We start from the raw sequence: 21720 nt of genomic DNA, 5'->3' as shown, positions 1-21720 counted from the left end.
TAACATTCGAACGTTGGCTCACGTACTTTTTATACTGATTACTTTTCGCTATTATTTGACTTGAATTACGTATTTTAGATATTTACTATTTTTTTATTTTATTTGTCATTATACTTATTACTTTTTCGTTCGAATTACGTAGTTTCCGTTTCTGTTATTTCGAGGTCCTCTTTACTTTTTATTTCCTTTTTACACTTTTCACGCGAAGGTAATAAAACGTGAAAATATTTCAAAATTTCATTGCATCTCGATCTTTCTCCGTTTCTTCATTACTTCATGATATTTTTTTTTTTCTTTCTTTTGTGAAACACGAATGTCTGGAACGTGGAATCTGACAAAATATTCCGAGACATTTGCAATGAAATTTCAAGCATTCTCATCAAAGTATTTTTCCAATTTATTGTCATCGCAATTCGTTCGAAATTCAAGAATTTCTTATCGAGGGATTCTTTGTCTTTCAATGAAAATTAATATTAATATACATTTTCGTGAAGAATTCCAAATTTCAAAGAATTCTTAGACATCGATGGCCCAGAGACACTTTACAATTCTCTAAAAGACTGTTGCAAGATGTTAGTCATAAATAAGTATTTCTCTAAGTCGAGTAACTTCTTTCCCCCGAGTAGCTTTATTTCATTAATTTCCACATTCAAACTGCATGACGATCCTTCGTACGAATTGTTGCGACCAACTTCACAGCCACGAGCCTCGTTTCTTTTTAAACACGCGCCGAAAAAGGCAGACATTCGGCTGACCAGGCTGAAAAACGAGCGACAAGGGGCGCGCAAGTTTCCCCCTTGAACATCGTCCTTGGTTCTTGCTTCATTTTTCTTGCGTTCACCAAGTCTGTTCATTAAATTCCCATTTTCGCGCAGGAAATAGCCAAGCTCGATCAAAAACCATAACCACCGGCCGAACTATGCGTCGAGTCACGAAGAGAAACTAATATCTTCCATCTCGATGGACGTAGCTATTTAGCATGATTCCCTTATTGTGTACCTCGAATACGATTTACGGCTGGCGCTATTAATTATACCGATAAACATTGATAATATCAGAGTGTCATTGGTAATTCAATGTATTCGCTATATTATAAAATTATTAAACACAATCGAACAGAAAAATTAGTCGTAATTAGAAATGTGTATTGTGTACATTAAGAAAATCAAAGATCAGCGAGCGAGATATGTTTTCATTTCTGTTATCAATGATATTGATAATCAAAATCACGTTCTAAATTATTCTTCTCCATTTTATTCTGTTGTGCGCTGCCAAATTTCGAAAGGTATGCTTTTCAAGAGAAACAAAACATTTAAACAAAATTATTAATGAAAGTAGTGATGCCTGATTGCTCACAATGATAGTCGAAACAAAATTCATAATAACAGTTATTTAATACATCTCAGTGTCGCATGAACCACCAGCAGAAGCAACATAATTTTACAGAGCAATAAATAAGATTTTCATAATTGATCAAGGAGTGTCTTTGCAACATTTTATAACTTATTTAATTAAATAACGAAAAATCTCGTCCGAGTGTTCTTTGTTTGCAGTTTTTATTTTTATTTGTCTAACGTCTCGTTTATTTTTAGTATTTATTATTAGTATTAACAGCATGCTCGGTATACATCGAGAACGATAATCCTTAGCAAACTCTTCCCTATATTATAATCGTCCTTTTTTCTTTCCCTTTTTTTTCTTTTTTTTTTCATTTGCCCCATCACGTTGCTTACTTTTCTCCGCGTTCCATCCGCGAAAAGAGCATTCGGTCTCTGCCGGGGTTCGGTGAAAGCTCAGCCATCAGGCTTGTTTGCCCATTTCCGAAGCGGTTTGCTCGCTCATCGACGTTTTAACGATTAAAAGCTACCCACTCCCACTCGCGGGGGATAACGTGAATCTTCGCCGAGATTTATCCGTTTATTGACATCCGCGCGATTAGAGGAGCACTCCGCCGCCGGCGTGGCAACGATCTCCACCGGGATCTTTGACCGAGATAATCTCTTCGACGAGAAAAATTGTTACGTCGACGCTTAAGGCCGGTAAACACAGATCGGTTTCATCCGGCGACGTCCGATCCCCGTGTAAATGACCGATTTTTCTAATCTCGGCAGGTAATCGAGGAATTTTCTCGAATGAAGAATTTATACAGTCCTTGGTTCCGGAGGCGATCTCGTAGTTTTTAATATTTAATTCTAGTTTCATTTTACTCGTGCTTCACTTTATTAAAGGAAAATTGTTTCGGTCCCTCCTTTCGTAGTTTTGTATTCGGTTCGCTTTTGTTTCTCAGCTACGAAACTGTCTTTGCCGACGTTTTGCTAATAGCCAAATATTATTTACGATCCTTCTCACTCTCCGTTCAGGAACAAGAGTTTTAATAAATTAAAGGAGACACATTAACGGCGGATATTTTGAAGGACGCGATATATATTTAAAGAAATTGAAACTATGTAGAAATTTATTCGCAATTTACTAAATTTTAGATAATTTGTATGTTCTCACGTATTATTGTACAAACATCCTGTGGACTTTCGCATCTTTCAAATTTCAAGTAAATGCCCATGATTTTATTAATATTGATTGATTGATTTTAATGAAATATTAAAATTAAAGAGAAACAAAGAACTTCTTTTTTTATTCATGGTTTTAATTTCTTTATTTCAGTTATTTTTATAAGTACTAGTATTAAAAAGAAATCAAAATTTCCGAAGGAAATCTAATAATGTCTCTTAGTTCTAATTTTTGTTTTCCAACCTTCCTTGCACCGCACGTTTATGGTCTATTATTATTCACAATAACAAATCGGGTCTATAATACATGTAGTGTTCCATAACAACAGAAATTCTATTAAATCATATTCCATTATTTTAATAAATCATTATTTCGAAACAACGAGAAAGTTAAATTGCACGATCAAAAGTAAAACGAGATAATGCAGATAGCAACATGCTAGAGTCACAACATCAATATTTGCATCGATATTTGATTTTCAACGTAGTTCTGGTACATAGAACGTTCAATTTAACAATTTTTCCACAATTCTGTTTTCGAGCTCAGCATCAAATAGAACGAGAAGCGAAAACGTGGCATTAATCAGTATTATTTAGTGTCCGACTGCACGATACCTATATCTGCTAAAGTATCGTCCCGTTACACTCGTAAATCTCATTTTTGCAATGCGGGAAAGTATGCCGGGAGCAAATATTCCGAGGAGCGTAAGACACCCAGCAACAAATCACTTGTCATACTGCTTTATGCTAATGCTAAAATGTACCTGCTGAAAACGAGATTCGTCGAGTGGAAAAATAAAGAATTTCAGCAACAACGCTTAAAAGTGGAATCGTGTCGTGTGTTTATAAATCAGAACGATTTTGAGAGGATAGCTTTAGATTTCTGTTTCTTTTACAAACAATTTTCAAAAAAAGAGTGCATGAAAAGTGTTGTAAAATATTGAAAAATACAGTTGTTTGTATTTTGTAATTATTATAATTATAAGCTAGAATACGATTTTAGCATAACGTCGAAAATTTGTACTCCATGAATTCCTAGAACCGTAGAATTTTTAATAATAAGAAAATTGAATGGTGTACTGAATGTAGACTGTATGGATCAGATTAGAAAATAATTTAATAATACAAAAACTTTTATCTTTAACAATGTAAAAATTGGAATGGTAATTTAACATGGAAAACTAATTCACGACCTACGAAAACACAATCTTATTTCAATAACTGAATTTCAGAATGTGTAACAGAAATAGAATTAAAAATATTTAATAGTGTAGAAATTTCGAGGATACAATTTTTGTTTCGTACAAGAAAGGCTAAGTGAATTAAAATAATTCTATTAATAGTATTACTATTAATAGTGAAAATAATTCTATTAAATGTAAAAAATTTGACGGGATTATTAACAATGACCGAATTTAAAACTGTCAAAATGAAATTTAAAGATTTAGACAATGCACAGATTTCTTCGTAAAATATTCAGAAACAGAAAAAATTAAATCTTCCAGAATGCCAATTTTCATTTAATATGAAAATATATATATATAATAATATATTTAATATTTATTATTTAATATTAATATTGTATTATAATATATTAAATTTATATATATTTAATATGATAATATATATATATTAAAGCAGCACAATTATATTTAAAATATTTTCTTCTCCGCCGTGTTAAACGCAACGAAAAATCGTTCCAATTTAGGAGACAATAATTCCGAACCACATAAACGGAATATCGTCCTCGTTTGTCCCAAGGACCCAATTAACCCCGCCAGAATCCCATAAAATTTGATTCCGTTGCCGTTCTAAGCGATATATCGTCACGTGGTAGGATAAAAATCCTCGCTGTTCCCCGAGAAATTTGAATCTACAGCCTTCCGCAGAGGAGGCGGCCACGTTCGGGTTGTCACGTTTTCAGCCACGTAGTACGTAGCAGCCACTCGACGACGGCGTGGTATCGTCGTCCGTGGCGTTGGAAAGCGGAAGCAGGAAGAGGCAAAAGGACGACAATAATTTACCACAAAGGCGAAACGCGGAGGGCAACGAGGCCGGGGGAACGGAAAGAAATAAATAACGAAGAGTGGCTGAACGCTCCAAGAATCACAACTGTGCTAAAAGGATGTTCGCGCGTTTTCACTTCTTTTCTTCTTCTTCTTCTTCTTCTTCTTCTTCTTTTTCTCCTATTTTTTTCTCTCTCTAAGAAAAAGAAACAGAGTGCGATGTGTCACGAGTTTGTAAAGCAGACTTGAATTTTTCTGTCGGATTAACGCTTGCCCTTTCTTTGATGCGCCACGGAGATGGATTCCACTTATACTACTTGCAGCAACAGGATCTTTTTCAAGAAAGTATAAGTGTATATCTCAGAGGAGATTAACCCAACTACCCGAATCCACTTTTCTAAATCCAGTTTGAACCCGTTGTCGACTAGTGCCGGACTCAATTCGGCACAAGTGATTTTAATATTTCACAGACGGCGGCGTCTGAGAATCTCGGAGGTAGTTGGCCACGCGAGTCAAACGAGCCGCTAGTCTGCAAGCAAGTGGATAGTCTAATGCACAAGTTTCGCGACATGGCAGTAAAATAGAGCGAAAGAAACACTTCTGGAGTTTCGGTTCGGCGAAATCTCGGACAAAGGCGCGAGATGACGAGATTCGCCGGACAGAAACGATCGACGTGAAACACCTTTATAAACAAATATACACCAGACGGTTCGTTCGAATGGCAAGTTCCGAGTAGGTGTATCCTCCACCGACTTCCAACTTTGCTCTTCCCGTTAGATCGAGTTTTCCGCGCTGAAGTATCGATAAACCAACCCGTCTTCTTTCGTTTCTGTTTCCTACGCGGATTTTTCCGTGTGTCGATGGTACTTGAACAAGTATCGATCTGATCGGTGGGGGAGTAAGTAAGTAAGTAAATGTTCGCCGCGTAGAATAGAATTGGAACGAAGTTATTACAATTTGGAGAAAAATGAAGGAGAATTAAAACTCAGAAGAGGAGCTGTATGTTTTCGAACATTTGTAAAATTTGGGACTAGAACAGAATTGGAATGAAATTACTGTAATTTGAGGAGAAATAAAATGAAATTAGAATTTAGAAAAGGAAATACTTTCTTTCTATTTTTAATTTAAAAACGAAATCATTAGAATTTGGAGGAAAATAAAGTGAAATTAAAATTTAGGAAAGAAATTACAATTTTTTGTGCAAGTCCTAAATTTTTATAGAATTCTTCTTCTATAGTATGAATTAAATATTGTAATTTGAAGTGAGATTAAAGCTCAGTAAAGGAATCCTTATTACAGAAGAGTTAAATTATTACTTAATCACTTGAAGAAGAATCTAATTTTTAGAAATTGAAACTTACGAAACAGATTATTATTATTCCTCTCACGTCTAAAATCATCGACATTAATAAATATTAATAAATAACCAACAGCCAATTAATAATCTTCTTCTCTCACGCTAGTCTACAAACGCAATTAAAGAAGTATAGAATTTAAGGAAAAATTTCTACTAGATTTTTGAAATTTTCACGCCAACGTTCGCTTCGTTCCTCTTTGCCTCCGTTTCCTAGATTTTCCCCTGCATCGTTGCTACTTTAAAAAGTATCGATGGAAGTTGGAAGGAAGCAAGTAAATGCAAGTCGTTGCGTCACAGAGGAGTTACGGATCGAAGAAATGTAACGCGCAGGTGTAAGTTGATTAGCTGTTACAGAGTTACGAACGATACTTTCGAACGAATCAGGCGAGAATACGCACGCTGCTTCTGCCTTCAAAGTGATCCTCGATATAGAGTAGCAAAAATATTTCCAAAGTTCGACAATTAGGTGAATATCAGGGACCGTAGATACAGCACGAGTGTCAAAAATCAGAGAAAAAGTTTTACGTGATAACTCTATAATAAATTTATTGAAACAATTAATGTTGCTAATATTGTTAATATATTTGTTGAATCGAAATATCCGGAAAATGAAACGTCGTCAAAAAATTTTTCAGATCAAATCACGAAGATTCGTCAAATTTACGAAAATTCTTCTCATTATTGCACGACGAAGTAAAGTAATTCATAAACCTCGGATCATTTCTGTTTATAATTTATTATCATATTTATTATTTATTATATAATTTATCATTATTATATTTATAATTAATTATATAATTTATTACTATATTATTACATTTATTATAATTTATATTTAGCATACTTCTGTACAGTTTTATAATTTCTAGTGCTGTATACCGTATCTCCAAAATACCAACAGTCCGCAGAAATTTAAAACTCGCTGGCACACTGGCGAATTTTGAAATTTCTGAAACTTGCGGGAAAGGGAAATCAATCAACCGCTGCGAGGAAGCCGGAAACTGAAAATCTCAAATTTATGCCGAACAGTAAGCGGCCACGGTGATATTTCGAGTCTCTCCAATCCGGCGAAACCACGGTGGAAAATCCTCCCCCGAAACGCTCCCCCAAACTCTATTTCCCGTGTTTCCAATTAAGTCGTCTATTTTTGCGTCGCGAACACGCGAAAGAAACGGCGCGACCGCTTATGAAGTTGCTACCTTGAACGGCGCGGAACTGTTCGCAACGATGGCAGCCGAGGAGACGAACGGCAGGGGATGGAAACGGAAGGGGGTGGGTTGGTCGGAGGAGAAAAAGCGGAGATCGTTCGGCACGTTTGTATCCCTCGTCCCCCTCGTATTGGCTTGGAACTCGTTTGCGGGACACGAAGTTTCCACGCCGCTTACCTCGGGAAGAGGTGGCTGAAAATGTAAAAAGAGAACGCCAACAGCCACGGGGCTACGTGCCCGAGAAATTAATGGCTGACCGAAGGAGAAGCCCCCTCCTCGATCTGCCGCCAACCGAATGACGAAACCTTCCGAGGAAATTGTTAAATCGGTTTTCGTGGGCATTGACTGGCCAATTTCTTTTTTTTTTTTTTTTTTTTCTTTGTGTGTATGTATGTGTCAAATGCGTTGAGGATTCTGTCCACCGACACGCAGGAATTTGATCTAATGAAAACTTTGCCATTGACGATCACTCAAGTTCGTAATGAGTAAATATCTTAGGATAAAATTGGGAAAACGACGTAAAGAAATTGTGACGATTTGAAATTATTTGAGAAAAGTTTATAGCGACAAGTTCAAATAATATTTTAGAATTAAAATTAATTTAATTTCGGTATTGTTTGAAAGTGTCATATCACGTTAATATGACTATTACATATTACACCTATACCATCGAAAATAAAAACTGTTCCAAGGCTTACGAATAAGAGTAAATGAATTGAAATTTTGTGTTCGATACATGACATTTTTTTCCCTGAAAAATCAAACGGAATTCCTTAAATTTCTAAGAAATATTCACTCCTTCATGATTTACGTAGAATCTAAAATTTTGAATCTGATAAAAGAATGTACAGAAATGATCTTTGAATTTTTGACAAACATTCACTAATTGAATATTCCTAAAATTCATTCCTCATTTTATAGATAAATGGAACAGATTTATTATTTTTTTTTTTAAGTAATTTAATAATTAATTTCAACTCGTCTTACTAAAAATTGATATAAAAGCATCCAGTAAAATCGACAACAATCCCACGACTTTTCGTTACGAACAGAAACACGGCAGCATTCTTAATTACAATCGTAATATCATTATTCTAAATGTTATTCTCAAGTCTTCCTTTTAATAGAATCGAATTAATTTGATCTCCAGGGCATTAATAACAGAAGCGTGGCCCCTTGAACGTTGCTTAGCAGATGCCAGCATAACTCATTGGGCCGTTTCGAGGAAAGTGGATTAGACAATATGGCCTTTTAGCGCAAGCAACTCGCCGCTCTGAATTAAACCCTCTGGATATCTTCGTCCCGGTTATTAATGGCGCAAGCGTGTTAATTAACCAAACCAGTGTATTAGTCAACCAGTTGTTGGTTTGCATGCAACGGAGCACGGCCACTTTGAACGTAACGCTCCATTCTGTCATTTGCAAGATCTCAGAAGCTAACGTATGTTCCATACGCTGATATGTAACGATATTCTACCAAAAATACCTGGGAATTTGCCGATGGCATAACGCGTATTATTCGCATAAAATAAGTACCAATTATCGAATTGTCGAGTGGTTGAATTTTGAAAGGACGAAATTAATGGTAGAATTAAAGGATTGATTATTTATAAAGTTTAAAAGGCTGTGTACATAATGTAGTGAAAGACTAGTACGGCGTGTATAACCTAGAACAGAACTGGAAGATTTTAATTTAATGAAGCACAAAGTGAAATTAAAATTTAGAACGGGGATTATATTTCTTGCAGGAGTTTGCCGAGCAGAGCTAAAATGAAATCACTGAACTTTGAAGTGAAGTGGAATTCTGAGAAATTAAGATTTATAAAAGCAACGAATAAAATACGAGTTTGGAAAAGGCTCGTTACATTTTCAATATGTGTTTTTGTTTTTTCTTCTCGCTCTTCAACACTTGACTACTACCTCTACTTATGCTCTACTGCAGTCATCGATTTTTAATATTGTCTCCCAATTTCTACCTACTGTCGAATAATTTCAACAACAACATGTTTCTCCAGCCATACATACGATAAAGATAGTCCGTTGGCTACGGTGCTAATAAAATTTCAAAACGATCCATATCGTGGTCGTGCGCGCACGTCACGGCAAAACTTCCCAAATGATAAGTAATCAAGTTTTACTTTCGCGGACAAACGAGCGTACGAACATCCTCGCCGCGGAGCCGCCAGGGGAACGCGTTGCAGGACGTAATTAAATCCGGGCGGGCGAAGAGTTTTAAAAGTCTTCGGGAATTGCCGCCGCTTCTTCCCCTTGTCCGAATGAATTTCAAATGAATTCTCTACAAATGCGGTCGGCGAACTTTCGGGACGGGCCGCGGTGAATGATTTACGACGCGATGGCCGGCAATAAAACGGTCGCCGTAACGCGGCGATCTCGCGCGAGGAGAAAAAAAATTTCCCTGTTCAATCCTCTCCTCGTTGCTCGGCTAACGTAATTTACACGGAGTTCGAGACGAGTAAGCGGTTGAAAATACGATTGTAGATATTTTTATGAGGTCGAGAGAGAGAGAGAGAGAAAGAACACCATGTCGTGGAAATCAGAGTAGTTCGGAATAAAAAAAATTTTTTCTTTTTTTACAGACGATTACCAATTGATCAAGAGCGGGAATTTTTAATTGTGATTACAATCGCTTGGAATAAAAGTGGTCCAAAAATTATAGAAAATTTGATAAAATTTTAGTTTCAGGAGAGGAAAGAGGACGATTCAACGAAAACGAAATTTAATGACGTGACAAATTTATGGGGTTGTGTCTTTCGTTAATATTTTTCGACTCTCTGAAGAATATTATTATTAATTAATAATATTATTATTATTAACTAATTTTAAATATTACACATGTAAACACAAATGTAAAAATGTCAAAATGTAAGCGAATATATATATATATATATCAGATTCATCCCTGTTAACAATAGTGAATTCCTGACAATAATAATTAACATGACTGTTATTTCTGAGAAAGAGAAGGTATATTTACAAATATAATAAGATTCTAACGCATATTATATATTAGAAAAAATATGCACTCTGCATGTGTTGCTGAAACTATCTCCCATTCAACCTTGAATTTCCTTCGATGGTTTTTTAACAATCATTCAATTCAATTTCAGTATTTAAAAAAAATACAAAATTCCATTTGCCATTAAATTACAAACCATCATCTTTCAATATTATTTCTAACTTTCCTTCGATTTTCACCATTTACGTTTCCATATACTCATTCATACATAATTCACCTCAGCTACCTCAGCCACAATTATTTTACACATTCTATTTTAAAATTTCCCAAAGACGATAGAGAAATTCGCGAATCCGACGAATTATTAAACTCGAACAATGCAACGAAACGAAAAAATCCAACAGAAAACGGACCGAGGATGAAAAAATCCTCGAAGATCACCCGAGGATTCACTCAGCCCCGCAACAACAATCAATATCACCCTGTCCGACAGAGGAAGATTCCCAGTTGCAAACGATTCCAAGAATTCCGATCGCGACGGTCGGTGGAACGCGATCCGCAGATAGTCAGCCGGCGGACTATAGTTATCGCGACTGGACAGGCCACCGATCGATCAATCGACGGTGGTGTGGCGTCGATCATCGAACTTTAATTACAGGACTGTGTAATCGGCTGGCCAGGGGTCGAAACACGCCTGCGGGCTGGTTCACGTTCCAACGCGTACGCATCGGCGTCAATGCGGCTCTCGAATCGGCCACCGCGCAAATAGATTTCTCTATTAAATCGCGTCCTGCAAAACTGCGCGAAACGGAGTCATCTGCTCCTGTTGCCTAGCCGACCGATCGATCGTAATTGACGCGATTGTTCCCGCGGATTCTGGCCAATGGAATTCCCCTGAGGGCGAGCGCCAAGGGTTTTCGGCTCGTGGAAGGGGTTGTGCTTCTTGTTTGTAAACGACAGAGAGTTTTGAGACTAACAAGAGTGTTTTTCGGTGTTCCGGTAATTACCGGTAATTAAAGGCCAAGCGATGCGTACGGATCGACGGCCAATCGGTTTCCGCACGAAAGTTTCACGGAACATTCGTGTTTCGTTCCTGGGGATTCTTTGGCTAGTTTCTTGCTTCTGACACGTGTATTTTGTTCCCTTACTTTGATCTTGATGTTTCCTCACTTGCCTCTCGTCTATTTTATTTGCGAATTTGGTAGTCTTTTAGTTAACGAAATTGACAAACTGCGATTTCAACAGTTTTTAACAATAGCAATTTCGCGAAATACTTTTTATTTATTATAATTACAGTACATAATTGAAAATTCTAATATTAATAATAGAATAAATTCTAATAAAATTATAATTACAGTACATAATTAAAAATTCTAATAATATGACAATTCTAATAATTCTAATAATATAGTTAAAACTCCGTGAAGTACAACACTTCTATTCTCATAGAATAGAGCTTTGGCAAGTTCCTTAATTTTTGATCTTTGATATTTTAATCGTTCTTTCTTAAACATTGTTTTATGATTAATATTACACGTTTGCACCTTACGTAAATGTATTATTATAACAGAATTTAAACGAAATTTGTTTGAAAGCTTCTTCAAAAATGTAAAATTCATCCGTTTGCATCATTTCTGTAGCTGTAACATTTTACGCGACACTAGATACATTTACTATCCACAACTTGAAGAGCAATTTCCATCGGTTCAGTGTGCAAGTCGATAACGAAATATACCAGTCGAATATCTTTTGAAACCTATCATACTTGCCATACTTTTATCATCGTGATGTTTTTGTTATTTTCACATTCAGAATTTTATAATATCCGTAGTTCCACGGAATTCTGTATAAAAAAAATTTTCATAGAAAAACGTTCTAAATCCGATTAAATGCAGGACAGATGAACGGAGAGAATTTACGAATTGGAGGAACTTTAATTACTATTAATTGATTCAAGTAGTTTAATTATATTTATTATGACGAGTTGGTCTATGCCCATTCATTTTCTTCATCCATGGAAATATAAAAAAGAAATATAATACAGAGAAATTACGTCGAACCAACCACTTTCAAAACAAGTGAATAAACAAATATATCTTTTTAAAAATGTTTCTCATTATTGTCGTTCATATATAAATCTATCTGCAGGAATAGTTTCTCCAGTGTGAAACTCTATTCAAGTGTTAATGAAAAAAAAAAAAAAATTTCAATTTTTCATTAAGAGCATCTCTTAATATTCGTGCTCAAACAAGCACAGCGTGCAGCTTTGATTAATTTTTTAATCAAAGCTATGGACGAACTCGTCTTCGAAAAGATCTCTCCCAACTTATATATAAAACCCTCGGTCTCGGAATAATAATTTTTACAGTGCGAAAATTCCGTTCTCGGTAAAGCTCTGTTCAATTTTCGACATATTGAGCATCCGTCACTATGAAGATCAATTTTCACCGCGCGCGTGAATCGACTCGCATTACAATGGCCAGTCGACGAAAGTCAAAAACAACCGAATTCGAACAAAACGATATACAGCTTTCATTTTGGGAGTGACGTCGTTAACAGTTCAAACGATAGATCACATTTTACCGCGGATCTATCGTGTCTCGGTTGCTGTGGCTTTTAAATTATTTACCGAATCAAATTTCCCCCGGGGGGGATTTTCGGAAGTAAAAGTTGCGCGCCAAAGTTCACCATAAAACTGCCCGTTGAAATCAGTTGATTCGCCCCGGCATCGGTTCCGTTCCGTAATAAATAACCCCGACCAGGGGATTTTGGAAGAATTGGTCCGAGTCCAACTCGACTCTTGCTAGACAATATAAAACGTCCGTGTAATTCACTTAGCCCTTTATTCCCCGCACGAAGTTCCCCATAGTGCGTTAAAAATCCGTCTAGCTTTCCCGCACGACGCGCGTAAAATACGTATCGGCGAGGCTTGACCGTTTAAACGTCTGATTTTTATTACCGTTGCGACGATTTAAAATGGACACGAGGTACTGTTGTCGCTCGGACTTTGCGGAAAATATTTTTCTATTCGATTTTTCGAAAAATAAACGTCAGTCGCGCAAAATGGAACACTCCAGAGGGATAGTTTTGCCGTTGTTTCCTTTTGTATTTAATTCTTTTGTTCATCGAACGAGTAACGCAATTCGCAAAATGAAAATTAAATTAAATTTCTTTAAGAAGAGATAGAAAATATAACAGGTTAACAAACGGTTAAATTTGTGTAATAAGACATGGAAGAAAAAATTAACTCTACAGCATTTTGTTTGAACGAAAAAAGAAGTTTAGAACAAAATTCGTTATTTCTCAAAAGTGAAATAACTTCGACGAGAAAAGAGAGTATTCTACAGTACTGAAAATATGGTTCGATTCACAAGTCAACCTCTCGCAGCATACAACGAGTATATTGATAGTCTCAAAAATAGAAAGAAAAATTGAAGTGTATGACAGGTCTACACAAGAAGTGTAGAAATGTAGGTCGTAGGTCTTACGAACGTATGTATGCCTCAGTCAACAACTTCTAGAAATATGTACCTCGACCTACACAGGCGACAACGTCGAGACTTAGCTCCGTTTACCAGCAGTGAGAAATTCAATGAACGAAGACCTAAATTGGTAGCAAATGAATAAACGAGAAATTTCGTCACTCTTGCGTAGAACAATTGCTGGAACATACCAACAATTTTTGCAGTACAATGTACTCGCAAGGTGATACAAAACGATGAAAAAAGAAGTATCAATACTTTACTACTCGATTACAAAGTTCCTTTTTTTATGACTTTTTTTATCATTTTTCGAATAGTCAGAACGTGCAGTTATTGTCATTTTACTAATTATTTATTAAAATTAAAATTACCATAATGATCAAAATGATCAACTCATAATTTTTCACAGAAATTTGATAAATCTACAACGGCAAATTCTTGGAAGGCACAAATAAATGAACTTCCCCCTATACTTTTACACTTCTCTGACTGAAATTTTCCAGTTTAACGATTCTATCTTTAGTTCTATCGTTAGATTCTATCTTTAGATGGAATTTTAACTTGTGCAAGATCCAATCATTGCCAGAAAATTACAAAGAAACAAAAGAAGAAGAGAAGAGATTATAAAGGAACAAATTAAAGAAAAAAAAAAGAATGAGAAAAAAGATCGTAAAGAAATCAGCCTTGAACGTCCGATCGGATCGTTCGTCGGATGATCCAGCGAGAGTGTGAGAAAACAGAAAGGAAAATTGGGGAAAAAACGAAATGGAGGAGGACGTTCGGTGAAGGTTCGTATCAAGAAACGTAACTCCGAGCCGTAAAATCGCGCAAGTTTCGACGTACGACGATGGTGCTCGAGGAGTTGGAAACAGGGGTTGCGCGTGGCAGTGATCCCGAGGCCGCGAGGAAGCCTGCATGACGTCTAAATCATATGTCACGGTCTGGAAATACGCATATCAGGAAACGTAAACTTGATTCCTGGTAATGCTTCCGGCGGTGAGAGTTAACCCCACGAAACTCGCAAACACACGTAGCCGATATCCGTTCTCTCTTGCATGGACGCGGACTGCGTGTACAGGGTGGTCCGGGAATCACGTCGCCATCGAGCTTCCTGCGGGACTATTTCCACGAGGAAATCTCGACTGCATGTATGGCTCGCATATTACAATATATTTCGAAGAATGGGTTTTCGTGTCATGGGTTTTTACAACGCAACAATATGTGTAATAATTACGCCACTCTCTTTTGTTAAGAGACGAGCACCTCTGTTTAATTGTTTAATCATTATAAAAGATGTTGCCACGTATGCGAAAGTTGTAAATTATATTGATCGCACGTAGATTTTAGAGTTTTAGGTTTCACAATGCTACAACTGTGTTGATTTTTCTTCTTTTCTTTTTTCTTTTTTTTTTTTTTTTCGTTAGAAAGGAATTGAACGATTAATCGTCTGTACATTATGAAAAATACTGTGAGATTTGGAAAATATTTACAAAATGTGAAATGAAATGTAAAATAATTCGAACGATGAGAAATCTACATTGCATTTTCCGTTATTTCTATCAAATTATTCTAATGTTATAAAATTTATTATAAACGGACTGGCGAATGCGTTTATTCTTTATTTCGAAGAAAAGTGAAAATTGTTTTGTCAAAAGGGAAAACGTGATTTTCTTTGATTTTTTAAAACATTGTACAAGGTATTACGGTCACGCGAAATATAGTGACTGAATGGGATCAATTTTTCAGATTTAGTTTTCAGAATGATAGTCGAATATTTTTTGTGTCAACGTTTCATTCAATAAAGAACGATTCTATTTAATTTTTGAGGTATACTGTGAGAAAACATTTTCGTAGGTAAAATGTTATAAAATATATGACAAATCGATCGGCTGATACGTTCAGTTAAATCGAGTTAATACCTCCTTTTAATTTTTTGTTTAAAGACAAGAGATTGATTTCCATTCGATTTCTGTAATAATATAAAATATCTCGTGTTTATAGTACGTATCTTTCGTTCGAACAACGAACTTCGAGTCAGTTGGATTTGCAACGATAATAGGGAACAAATGATAAAGTTTTTTTTAGAGACGAAGTTACAAGAGATCGATCGAAACTGTACGCGGAGACGATGTAATTTATTGCGACCTATAATTGTTTTATAATCCTATAAAAATAAAATTGCATTCCTCGTTGAAGAAGTTGAGAAATTAAGAAGACCCTTTCACGTAAAATAGTGCAAGATCGACGTCTGATATTTGATATTATAATGTTTCAGGATAATTAAGCGCTAAAGTTATGATTTTTTCCCGTGAAAGTAATTTATCTTCTGAGAACGCCATGATACTCTTGTGTTTGATGCTCGTTTAAGGTTAATTGCGAAGAGATGACTCCTCTTCAAAGAAGCGCGGTAGAATTTTAAAAATTAAACTTGCTTTAATTTTTAAAACTCTATTGACAATGATATGGTTCCATGTCATTTAAAAATTTCGATTATTTTTCACTATTTCTGTCGTTTCTAATACACTTTCTTATAACAGCATTACTACAATTAATTAATTATGAAATAAATTGCAAACTTACTTAAGAATTTCATGAAAACATTCCTCACCGACAATAATATCACTATCTGTACTAAGATTACTAACAATAAGCATATTTTTATTATCTTAATACACTTTTTAATATCATTAGTTTTTAATATATATATTTTAGTACGTTTCAATCTTTAATTATACATTTTAATACGTATCTCAATCACAGCGTTAACACACGAACAATTAATTGTAAAATTCGCAAACTAATTCATTCACGAACATTTTCTTGAGCGTTTTCGTAAAATTCAAAGAACGGAGATCTACGAATTTCTCAAAAATGTCTCTACTTGCTATCTTTACCAAAGAACGATCGAAATTCCGAAATCTTCGTAAAGCAAAATCTCACAAAAATCAAGCCATCGAACAAGACATCACTTTACAGACGTTGCCGAGAGATTTCCACGTATATCTAGTTCATCCAGAGGCGAAAGATTTAAAGAAACGCGTAAACAGTTTGCCGCGGAGAATGCAGCGCTAAAAAAAAAAAAAAAAAAAAAAAAATACAGGAAGAAAAAAAGACGAAGACAGGAATGAACTTAATATCTCATTTTTATCGCGCGGTTTCTCGCTACGAGTTAAGCAACTTTTATCCGAAACTTTTATCTGCAAGAAGTCAGGAAGTTATTTGGGCGGCCTGCTTTAAGTGGCCACGACCCTGTGTACTCGAAACTTTTCCAGCTACAGAAACTCAAACGTTCTGAACACTGAATGGAGACAGTAATCTGCTCTTACGGCGGATGATACAGACCGGTTTCTGCTCTGACGTACAATATTTCCCAAAATATCAGAGAATTTATTATCTAGGTACGCGAATTCATACTGAGATACGAATGCGAAGTATTATCACGGTCCTTTATTTTCATTTTCTTTTGGATTTATACGATAGTATAAATCGTTGCACGATTATGTAATTTTTTTTATTTTGTTAACAACACACTTTCGCATACGCGACAGATCACCATTTCCCTTGTATCGATTTGCTTTTCGATTCACGTGATCGTGAATTTCTTAGATAATATGTTGCACTCTAGTACTTTGCTATTCCTATACAAGATTTTCAAATCCTAATTTGTGGAAGCTTCGAATGATCAAGGAGACAGAGAATGAAAAATTGGGAATTTCTTGCGTTTGGTCTGATCTTTCCAGAGGAGTAATTAAATTACTCAATTCTAATCGACTAATCCGTTCATGAAATGAATGACTGAATTTTGCCAGCGAATTTTAAATAAAATTTGACGAAAGAAAGAGATGTTAATCTTCTTGAACAACTCGTAGAAATAGCTATTAATTCTTCTTCTAAAATTAAGGAAGAATGAAAACGGAAATCTAAAGAGTTGCAGCTCATTTATACAAAAAGAGAAAACCGTTGCAAATATCCTGCAAATATTTAATTACCACTCTACTGAATCTATTTAATTCAACACCCGAATGACTGATTTTCCAATTACATTAAAATTAAAAATGGAAAAATCTCATGATCAATTATTCATTTCCTCGATTGATTCGACATTCTACGCTCAAATTCCATTAAATATTCGACAAATTAGTAAAAGATAATTCCGGTAGCTTACACACACATATATAAGGAATGAGGATTCCAAATCTAAGATATTTCAAACCTAATTTTCTTCTTATTAGGAAATCTCATTCATGCGATTAGTCGATATTTGAATTGAAAAAAAAAACCAATAATTACGTCTAGACAGTAGATATCTGCACAATTGTATATTTCTAGAATATACGAATATAATTAGAAAATTCTGACCTAACCTAACCTAAACTCGTCTCGTCTACGAAATATTACTTCTTGACTGCTCCATTTTATTACTTCTTCGCGTTACATCAATATCGTAAACTGTTCGAGCCTTGAATTTTCTAAAAATATACAGCGAACAAGAGCGATGAAATTGTGTTGCGATAAACATCGCAACGACGAAAAGGAAACAATCTTGAAAATAATTAAAAAATAATTTCGTCTACTACGTTATGCACCCCGAGAGATGAAAGAGACAAGTTGAAGCGTATCCCCTTGACGATCTCATCCCCTCCAGGATAGAGTACGGTCAAATCGTGGTCATTTCGAGCGTGTTTACGATACGTCGGCCGTGGGATATATATTTGATAGAGGGTGGCCGGCAGTGGGTGGCTCGTTCGGAGCATACAGTTTCGTTACATCGATACCCGATATTTACTGGCTGCATCGCAAATTTAACAGCCGATTTCACCGTGCAACTTCAACGGAATCGACTCGCGCATTAAGGGCGCGGTTGCGATGCGACCGCTCCCGCGTTTCGCAGAACGTACCTACAAAGTGGCGGATTATCGAAAATATTCACCGACCGCTTTTTTACTTTAGCCGAATTTCTGCTTTAGAAACTTTGCTACAGAATATTCTCCTCTCTGAATTTTTACCCCCCCCCCCTCTCTCTCTCTCTCTGCCTTGCACGTCGATCAGATTTCTTTGATTGAAATTCTGATCAGAGGGTTGATAGTTTGATAGTTAGATAACGCAACGTTCAATGAAATAAATATTTCGTCAAATGACTTTGAACTCTAAATAATTTTTATTCTTTTTTGCTGTTCAGCGCTTCTAATGTTGACACAATCGCGTTGAAGAATTTTTTCAGATGTTTTTCGACACAGACGTTTTCCTAGAAGCCGTACTTTTGTTATCTAGCAACAGAATTTCTAGGAAAGCTCGAGCAGAATAATAATTTCGAAAAGTCGAAGAAATTTTAATCTGTTGTTTATGTCTTCAGCCTTGAGGCTGTTTTTCGGCAACATAAAGTTCGGGAATAACATTGACACAATTTTTGCGTGGTTAGAGTTAAATACATAAAAACTGTATTTCGTTGAAAACATAGTACACAAATCTCGAGTACAATAACAAATCCGAGAAGTAGAAGAAATTTTAATCTGTTGTTTATGTCTCATGCTTCGAGGCAGTTTTCCTCAACATAAAATTCGAGATTTCTGCATAGAATTAACTATGAAAGCCTACGTACATACATATGTACGTACATCTGTGAATTTTAAATATTTAAGGGAAACTTTTATGACTGGAATATTTAAAGAAAAGCAGTACATAGTAATTTATTTCAAATCCTTAAAAATTCTTATGGAACTTATTTCAAATATTTAAACAAGGATTTTATATTTTATAAGTATTAATTTATTTATTAAATAAACAGATGTGCGTTCTGACAAAATGATGACACGTATGTATGTGTGCGAAACATCTTTCGATAAATAAATCGAAATGAAAAATCACGAAATCTACTGGACAATTGTTGAAATATATAAAACACGTTTTTCTCATTATTTTAATTAACGAAATAAGTTTTATTCATTTTACCGTAGATTATACTGTACAGATATTTGTGAGATGGTGTTTTCGTTTCATTTGTAAATTCTTTCAAATGTAACTTCATCTTGTCAATATTCTTAATTTTAAAGAATTAATTAAGACCTATGTGAAACATTTAAAGCGCTTACTTTTCCCTTTCAAATATTTGAAATTCAGCAGATGTACATAGACTTTTCCGACTCTCCGTATATTCTCACCAAAATTTTCACCAGGTTTCCTCGACGTCACGTATATCTTAATAAGCTATCTCTCGGACAACATGCCAAATAAAATCGACTGAATCGTACCGTATAATCTGACTGAAATTTTCACGAAATCCACTTCACCAGTATGAATATTTTAGTAAGTTGAAATTTTACAACAGAAATGACAAATTCTATGTATATATATACCAAGTGACACGAATATTCAGGCACCGCGAAATAATAAATCGTTGTTATCTATATTTGCATGAATCTTTGCTATTTTATCACATCGTTGAGCGACAATTTTCGAACATTTGATTCGTGATCGGTCGACAATGTTTTAAAGTATTAAACAGTTGACTATTTCTTAAATTACGAGAAGTATTTGTACACTATTTGCATATTACTTAATTTTAATCAAATACATTAAATTTCATATCTTTATACAGTCAGTTTAAAAATCACATTAAAATTTTAAAAGGTAGAAAGTAAATAATACTTTCGATAATATTTGGGAACATAAAATTTATTACTAACGGAGGGAGAAATTACATTCATTTGTTAACAATGAAATTAAAAAGGAGCGAGAACGTAACAAAAATAAGATCAAAAAAATTATATTAATATTTTTATTATGTTAGACTTTTTGAATTGACTGTATATAATGGATAATACTAACATATGACCAGACTGTAGATTTTTATACATTTATGAGACGCACACAATATATAAAAATATACAAAATAATTAAAGTAGAATGCTTGTTGAAATAATATCTAACTGCAGAAACAAATTTCCATTTCTTCAACAAAATTGCATGAAAAGTTCACAGTGATCGTGCAAATGAAACGTAGACATTGCTTTTAAAGAAAGCCGTCGCTAAGAATGAAATAGTGCAAATACATTTTCTACAGTTACTGTATTTCAAAATATTATAATAGAAGCACGTGTTTCATAATTAAATAGAAACACGTAGTTTATCATTAAACAATACTCAAATCGTAGAAATATTCAAAACGTCAGAATATCGAGGCGAGTCGTTTCCCTTAAAACTCGTTCGCCAGTAGACAATCTTAATAAGCCGATTCCTGTGAGAAATCAACGTGTATATCGACCATTGATGGATAAATCGCCTTACCTTCTCCCAGCGAAATTCACACTGGCGTTTCCCAACTCGACGAGGCCCAAGGGTTTCCTAAAACACTCGTTCAGTCCAAACAGTGGATGATAAATCAGACTGTCTTCCACTGTTGAAACTACCACCCCCTCTCTATCAGCCTCTCGAACCCACGCACCAAACGCACACACTTTCCTCCGATATTCGAAAGCTTGGAAAAAAGCCACGGACAACTGTTTCGTCAATCCACCATCAACTGTTCTATAAATCGATCCAAAGTCACTGTCAGCTCACATGCGGCACAATAATAAAACAAACTCCGAAGTCACTGGATACCGTCAATGTTATCATCAATCGATTTAATCGACGAGATTAAAAAAAATTGTACACCGAGATTAAAAAAAAAAAAAAAGGGGGAAGGAAGAAAGGACTGAGCAACAGAAAAATTTAATTGACGAGTGAAATGGCGCGCACACGCGTGTCGGCTCGTGTACGTGTTGGAGAAGCTGCGCTTCGGGACGCGTTAACGAGCGGAACGAGCGACGATGCTTTCGAAGCGAAGGGCAAAGCACGACTGACTCGTTCCGAACAAAGTACAAAGTCGTCCCCGAGGTCAGGTATAACGAAAAAGCCCGCCCCACTCCATTGCCCCTTCCATCGCAGCATCCCCCCTTGCGTAAATAGAGGGATGCTAGCGCGGAGGGAAAAGATCCCGGTGCGATCAAATGATATCCACTTAGGTCGATGACATCCATCGTGGATTGTTCAACTCTCTCCTCTCTCTCTTTCTCTCTTTCTGTCTCTAGTTTTCTCTCGTCTTCTCTTTGCAAGTTGGACAATTAACTCGCTTCTTCGAACAGTTCCAGAAGCCTCTGCACGCTTGGCTGGAAGCGGAGCTTCAAATTATCGTTCCGGGGTGCG

General features: G+C 35.6%; 1 protein-coding gene across 1 annotated transcript in view; it reads right to left on the bottom strand.

The window, feature by feature from the left end:
- Positions 1-21355, bottom strand: part of LOC122533192 (connectin-like) — an 82342-nt gene extending 60987 nt beyond the window's left edge. Inside the window, exon 1 of the mRNA XM_043662654.1 lies at positions 20821-21355. The gene's annotated coding sequence lies outside the window, so the exon portion shown is untranslated. The remainder of the gene's footprint in view (positions 1-20820) is intronic.
- Positions 21356-21720: the final 365 nt, after the last annotated feature.

This window comes from Frieseomelitta varia, unplaced genomic scaffold (genome assembly GCF_011392965.1).
Source record: "Frieseomelitta varia isolate USP_RPSP 00005682 unplaced genomic scaffold, Fvar_1.2 scaffold_503, whole genome shotgun sequence".
Taxonomy (NCBI): Eukaryota; Metazoa; Arthropoda; class Insecta; order Hymenoptera; family Apidae; genus Frieseomelitta; species Frieseomelitta varia.
Note: the sequence above shows the minus strand (reverse complement) of the source record. Positions and strands in the feature narration are given on the sequence as shown.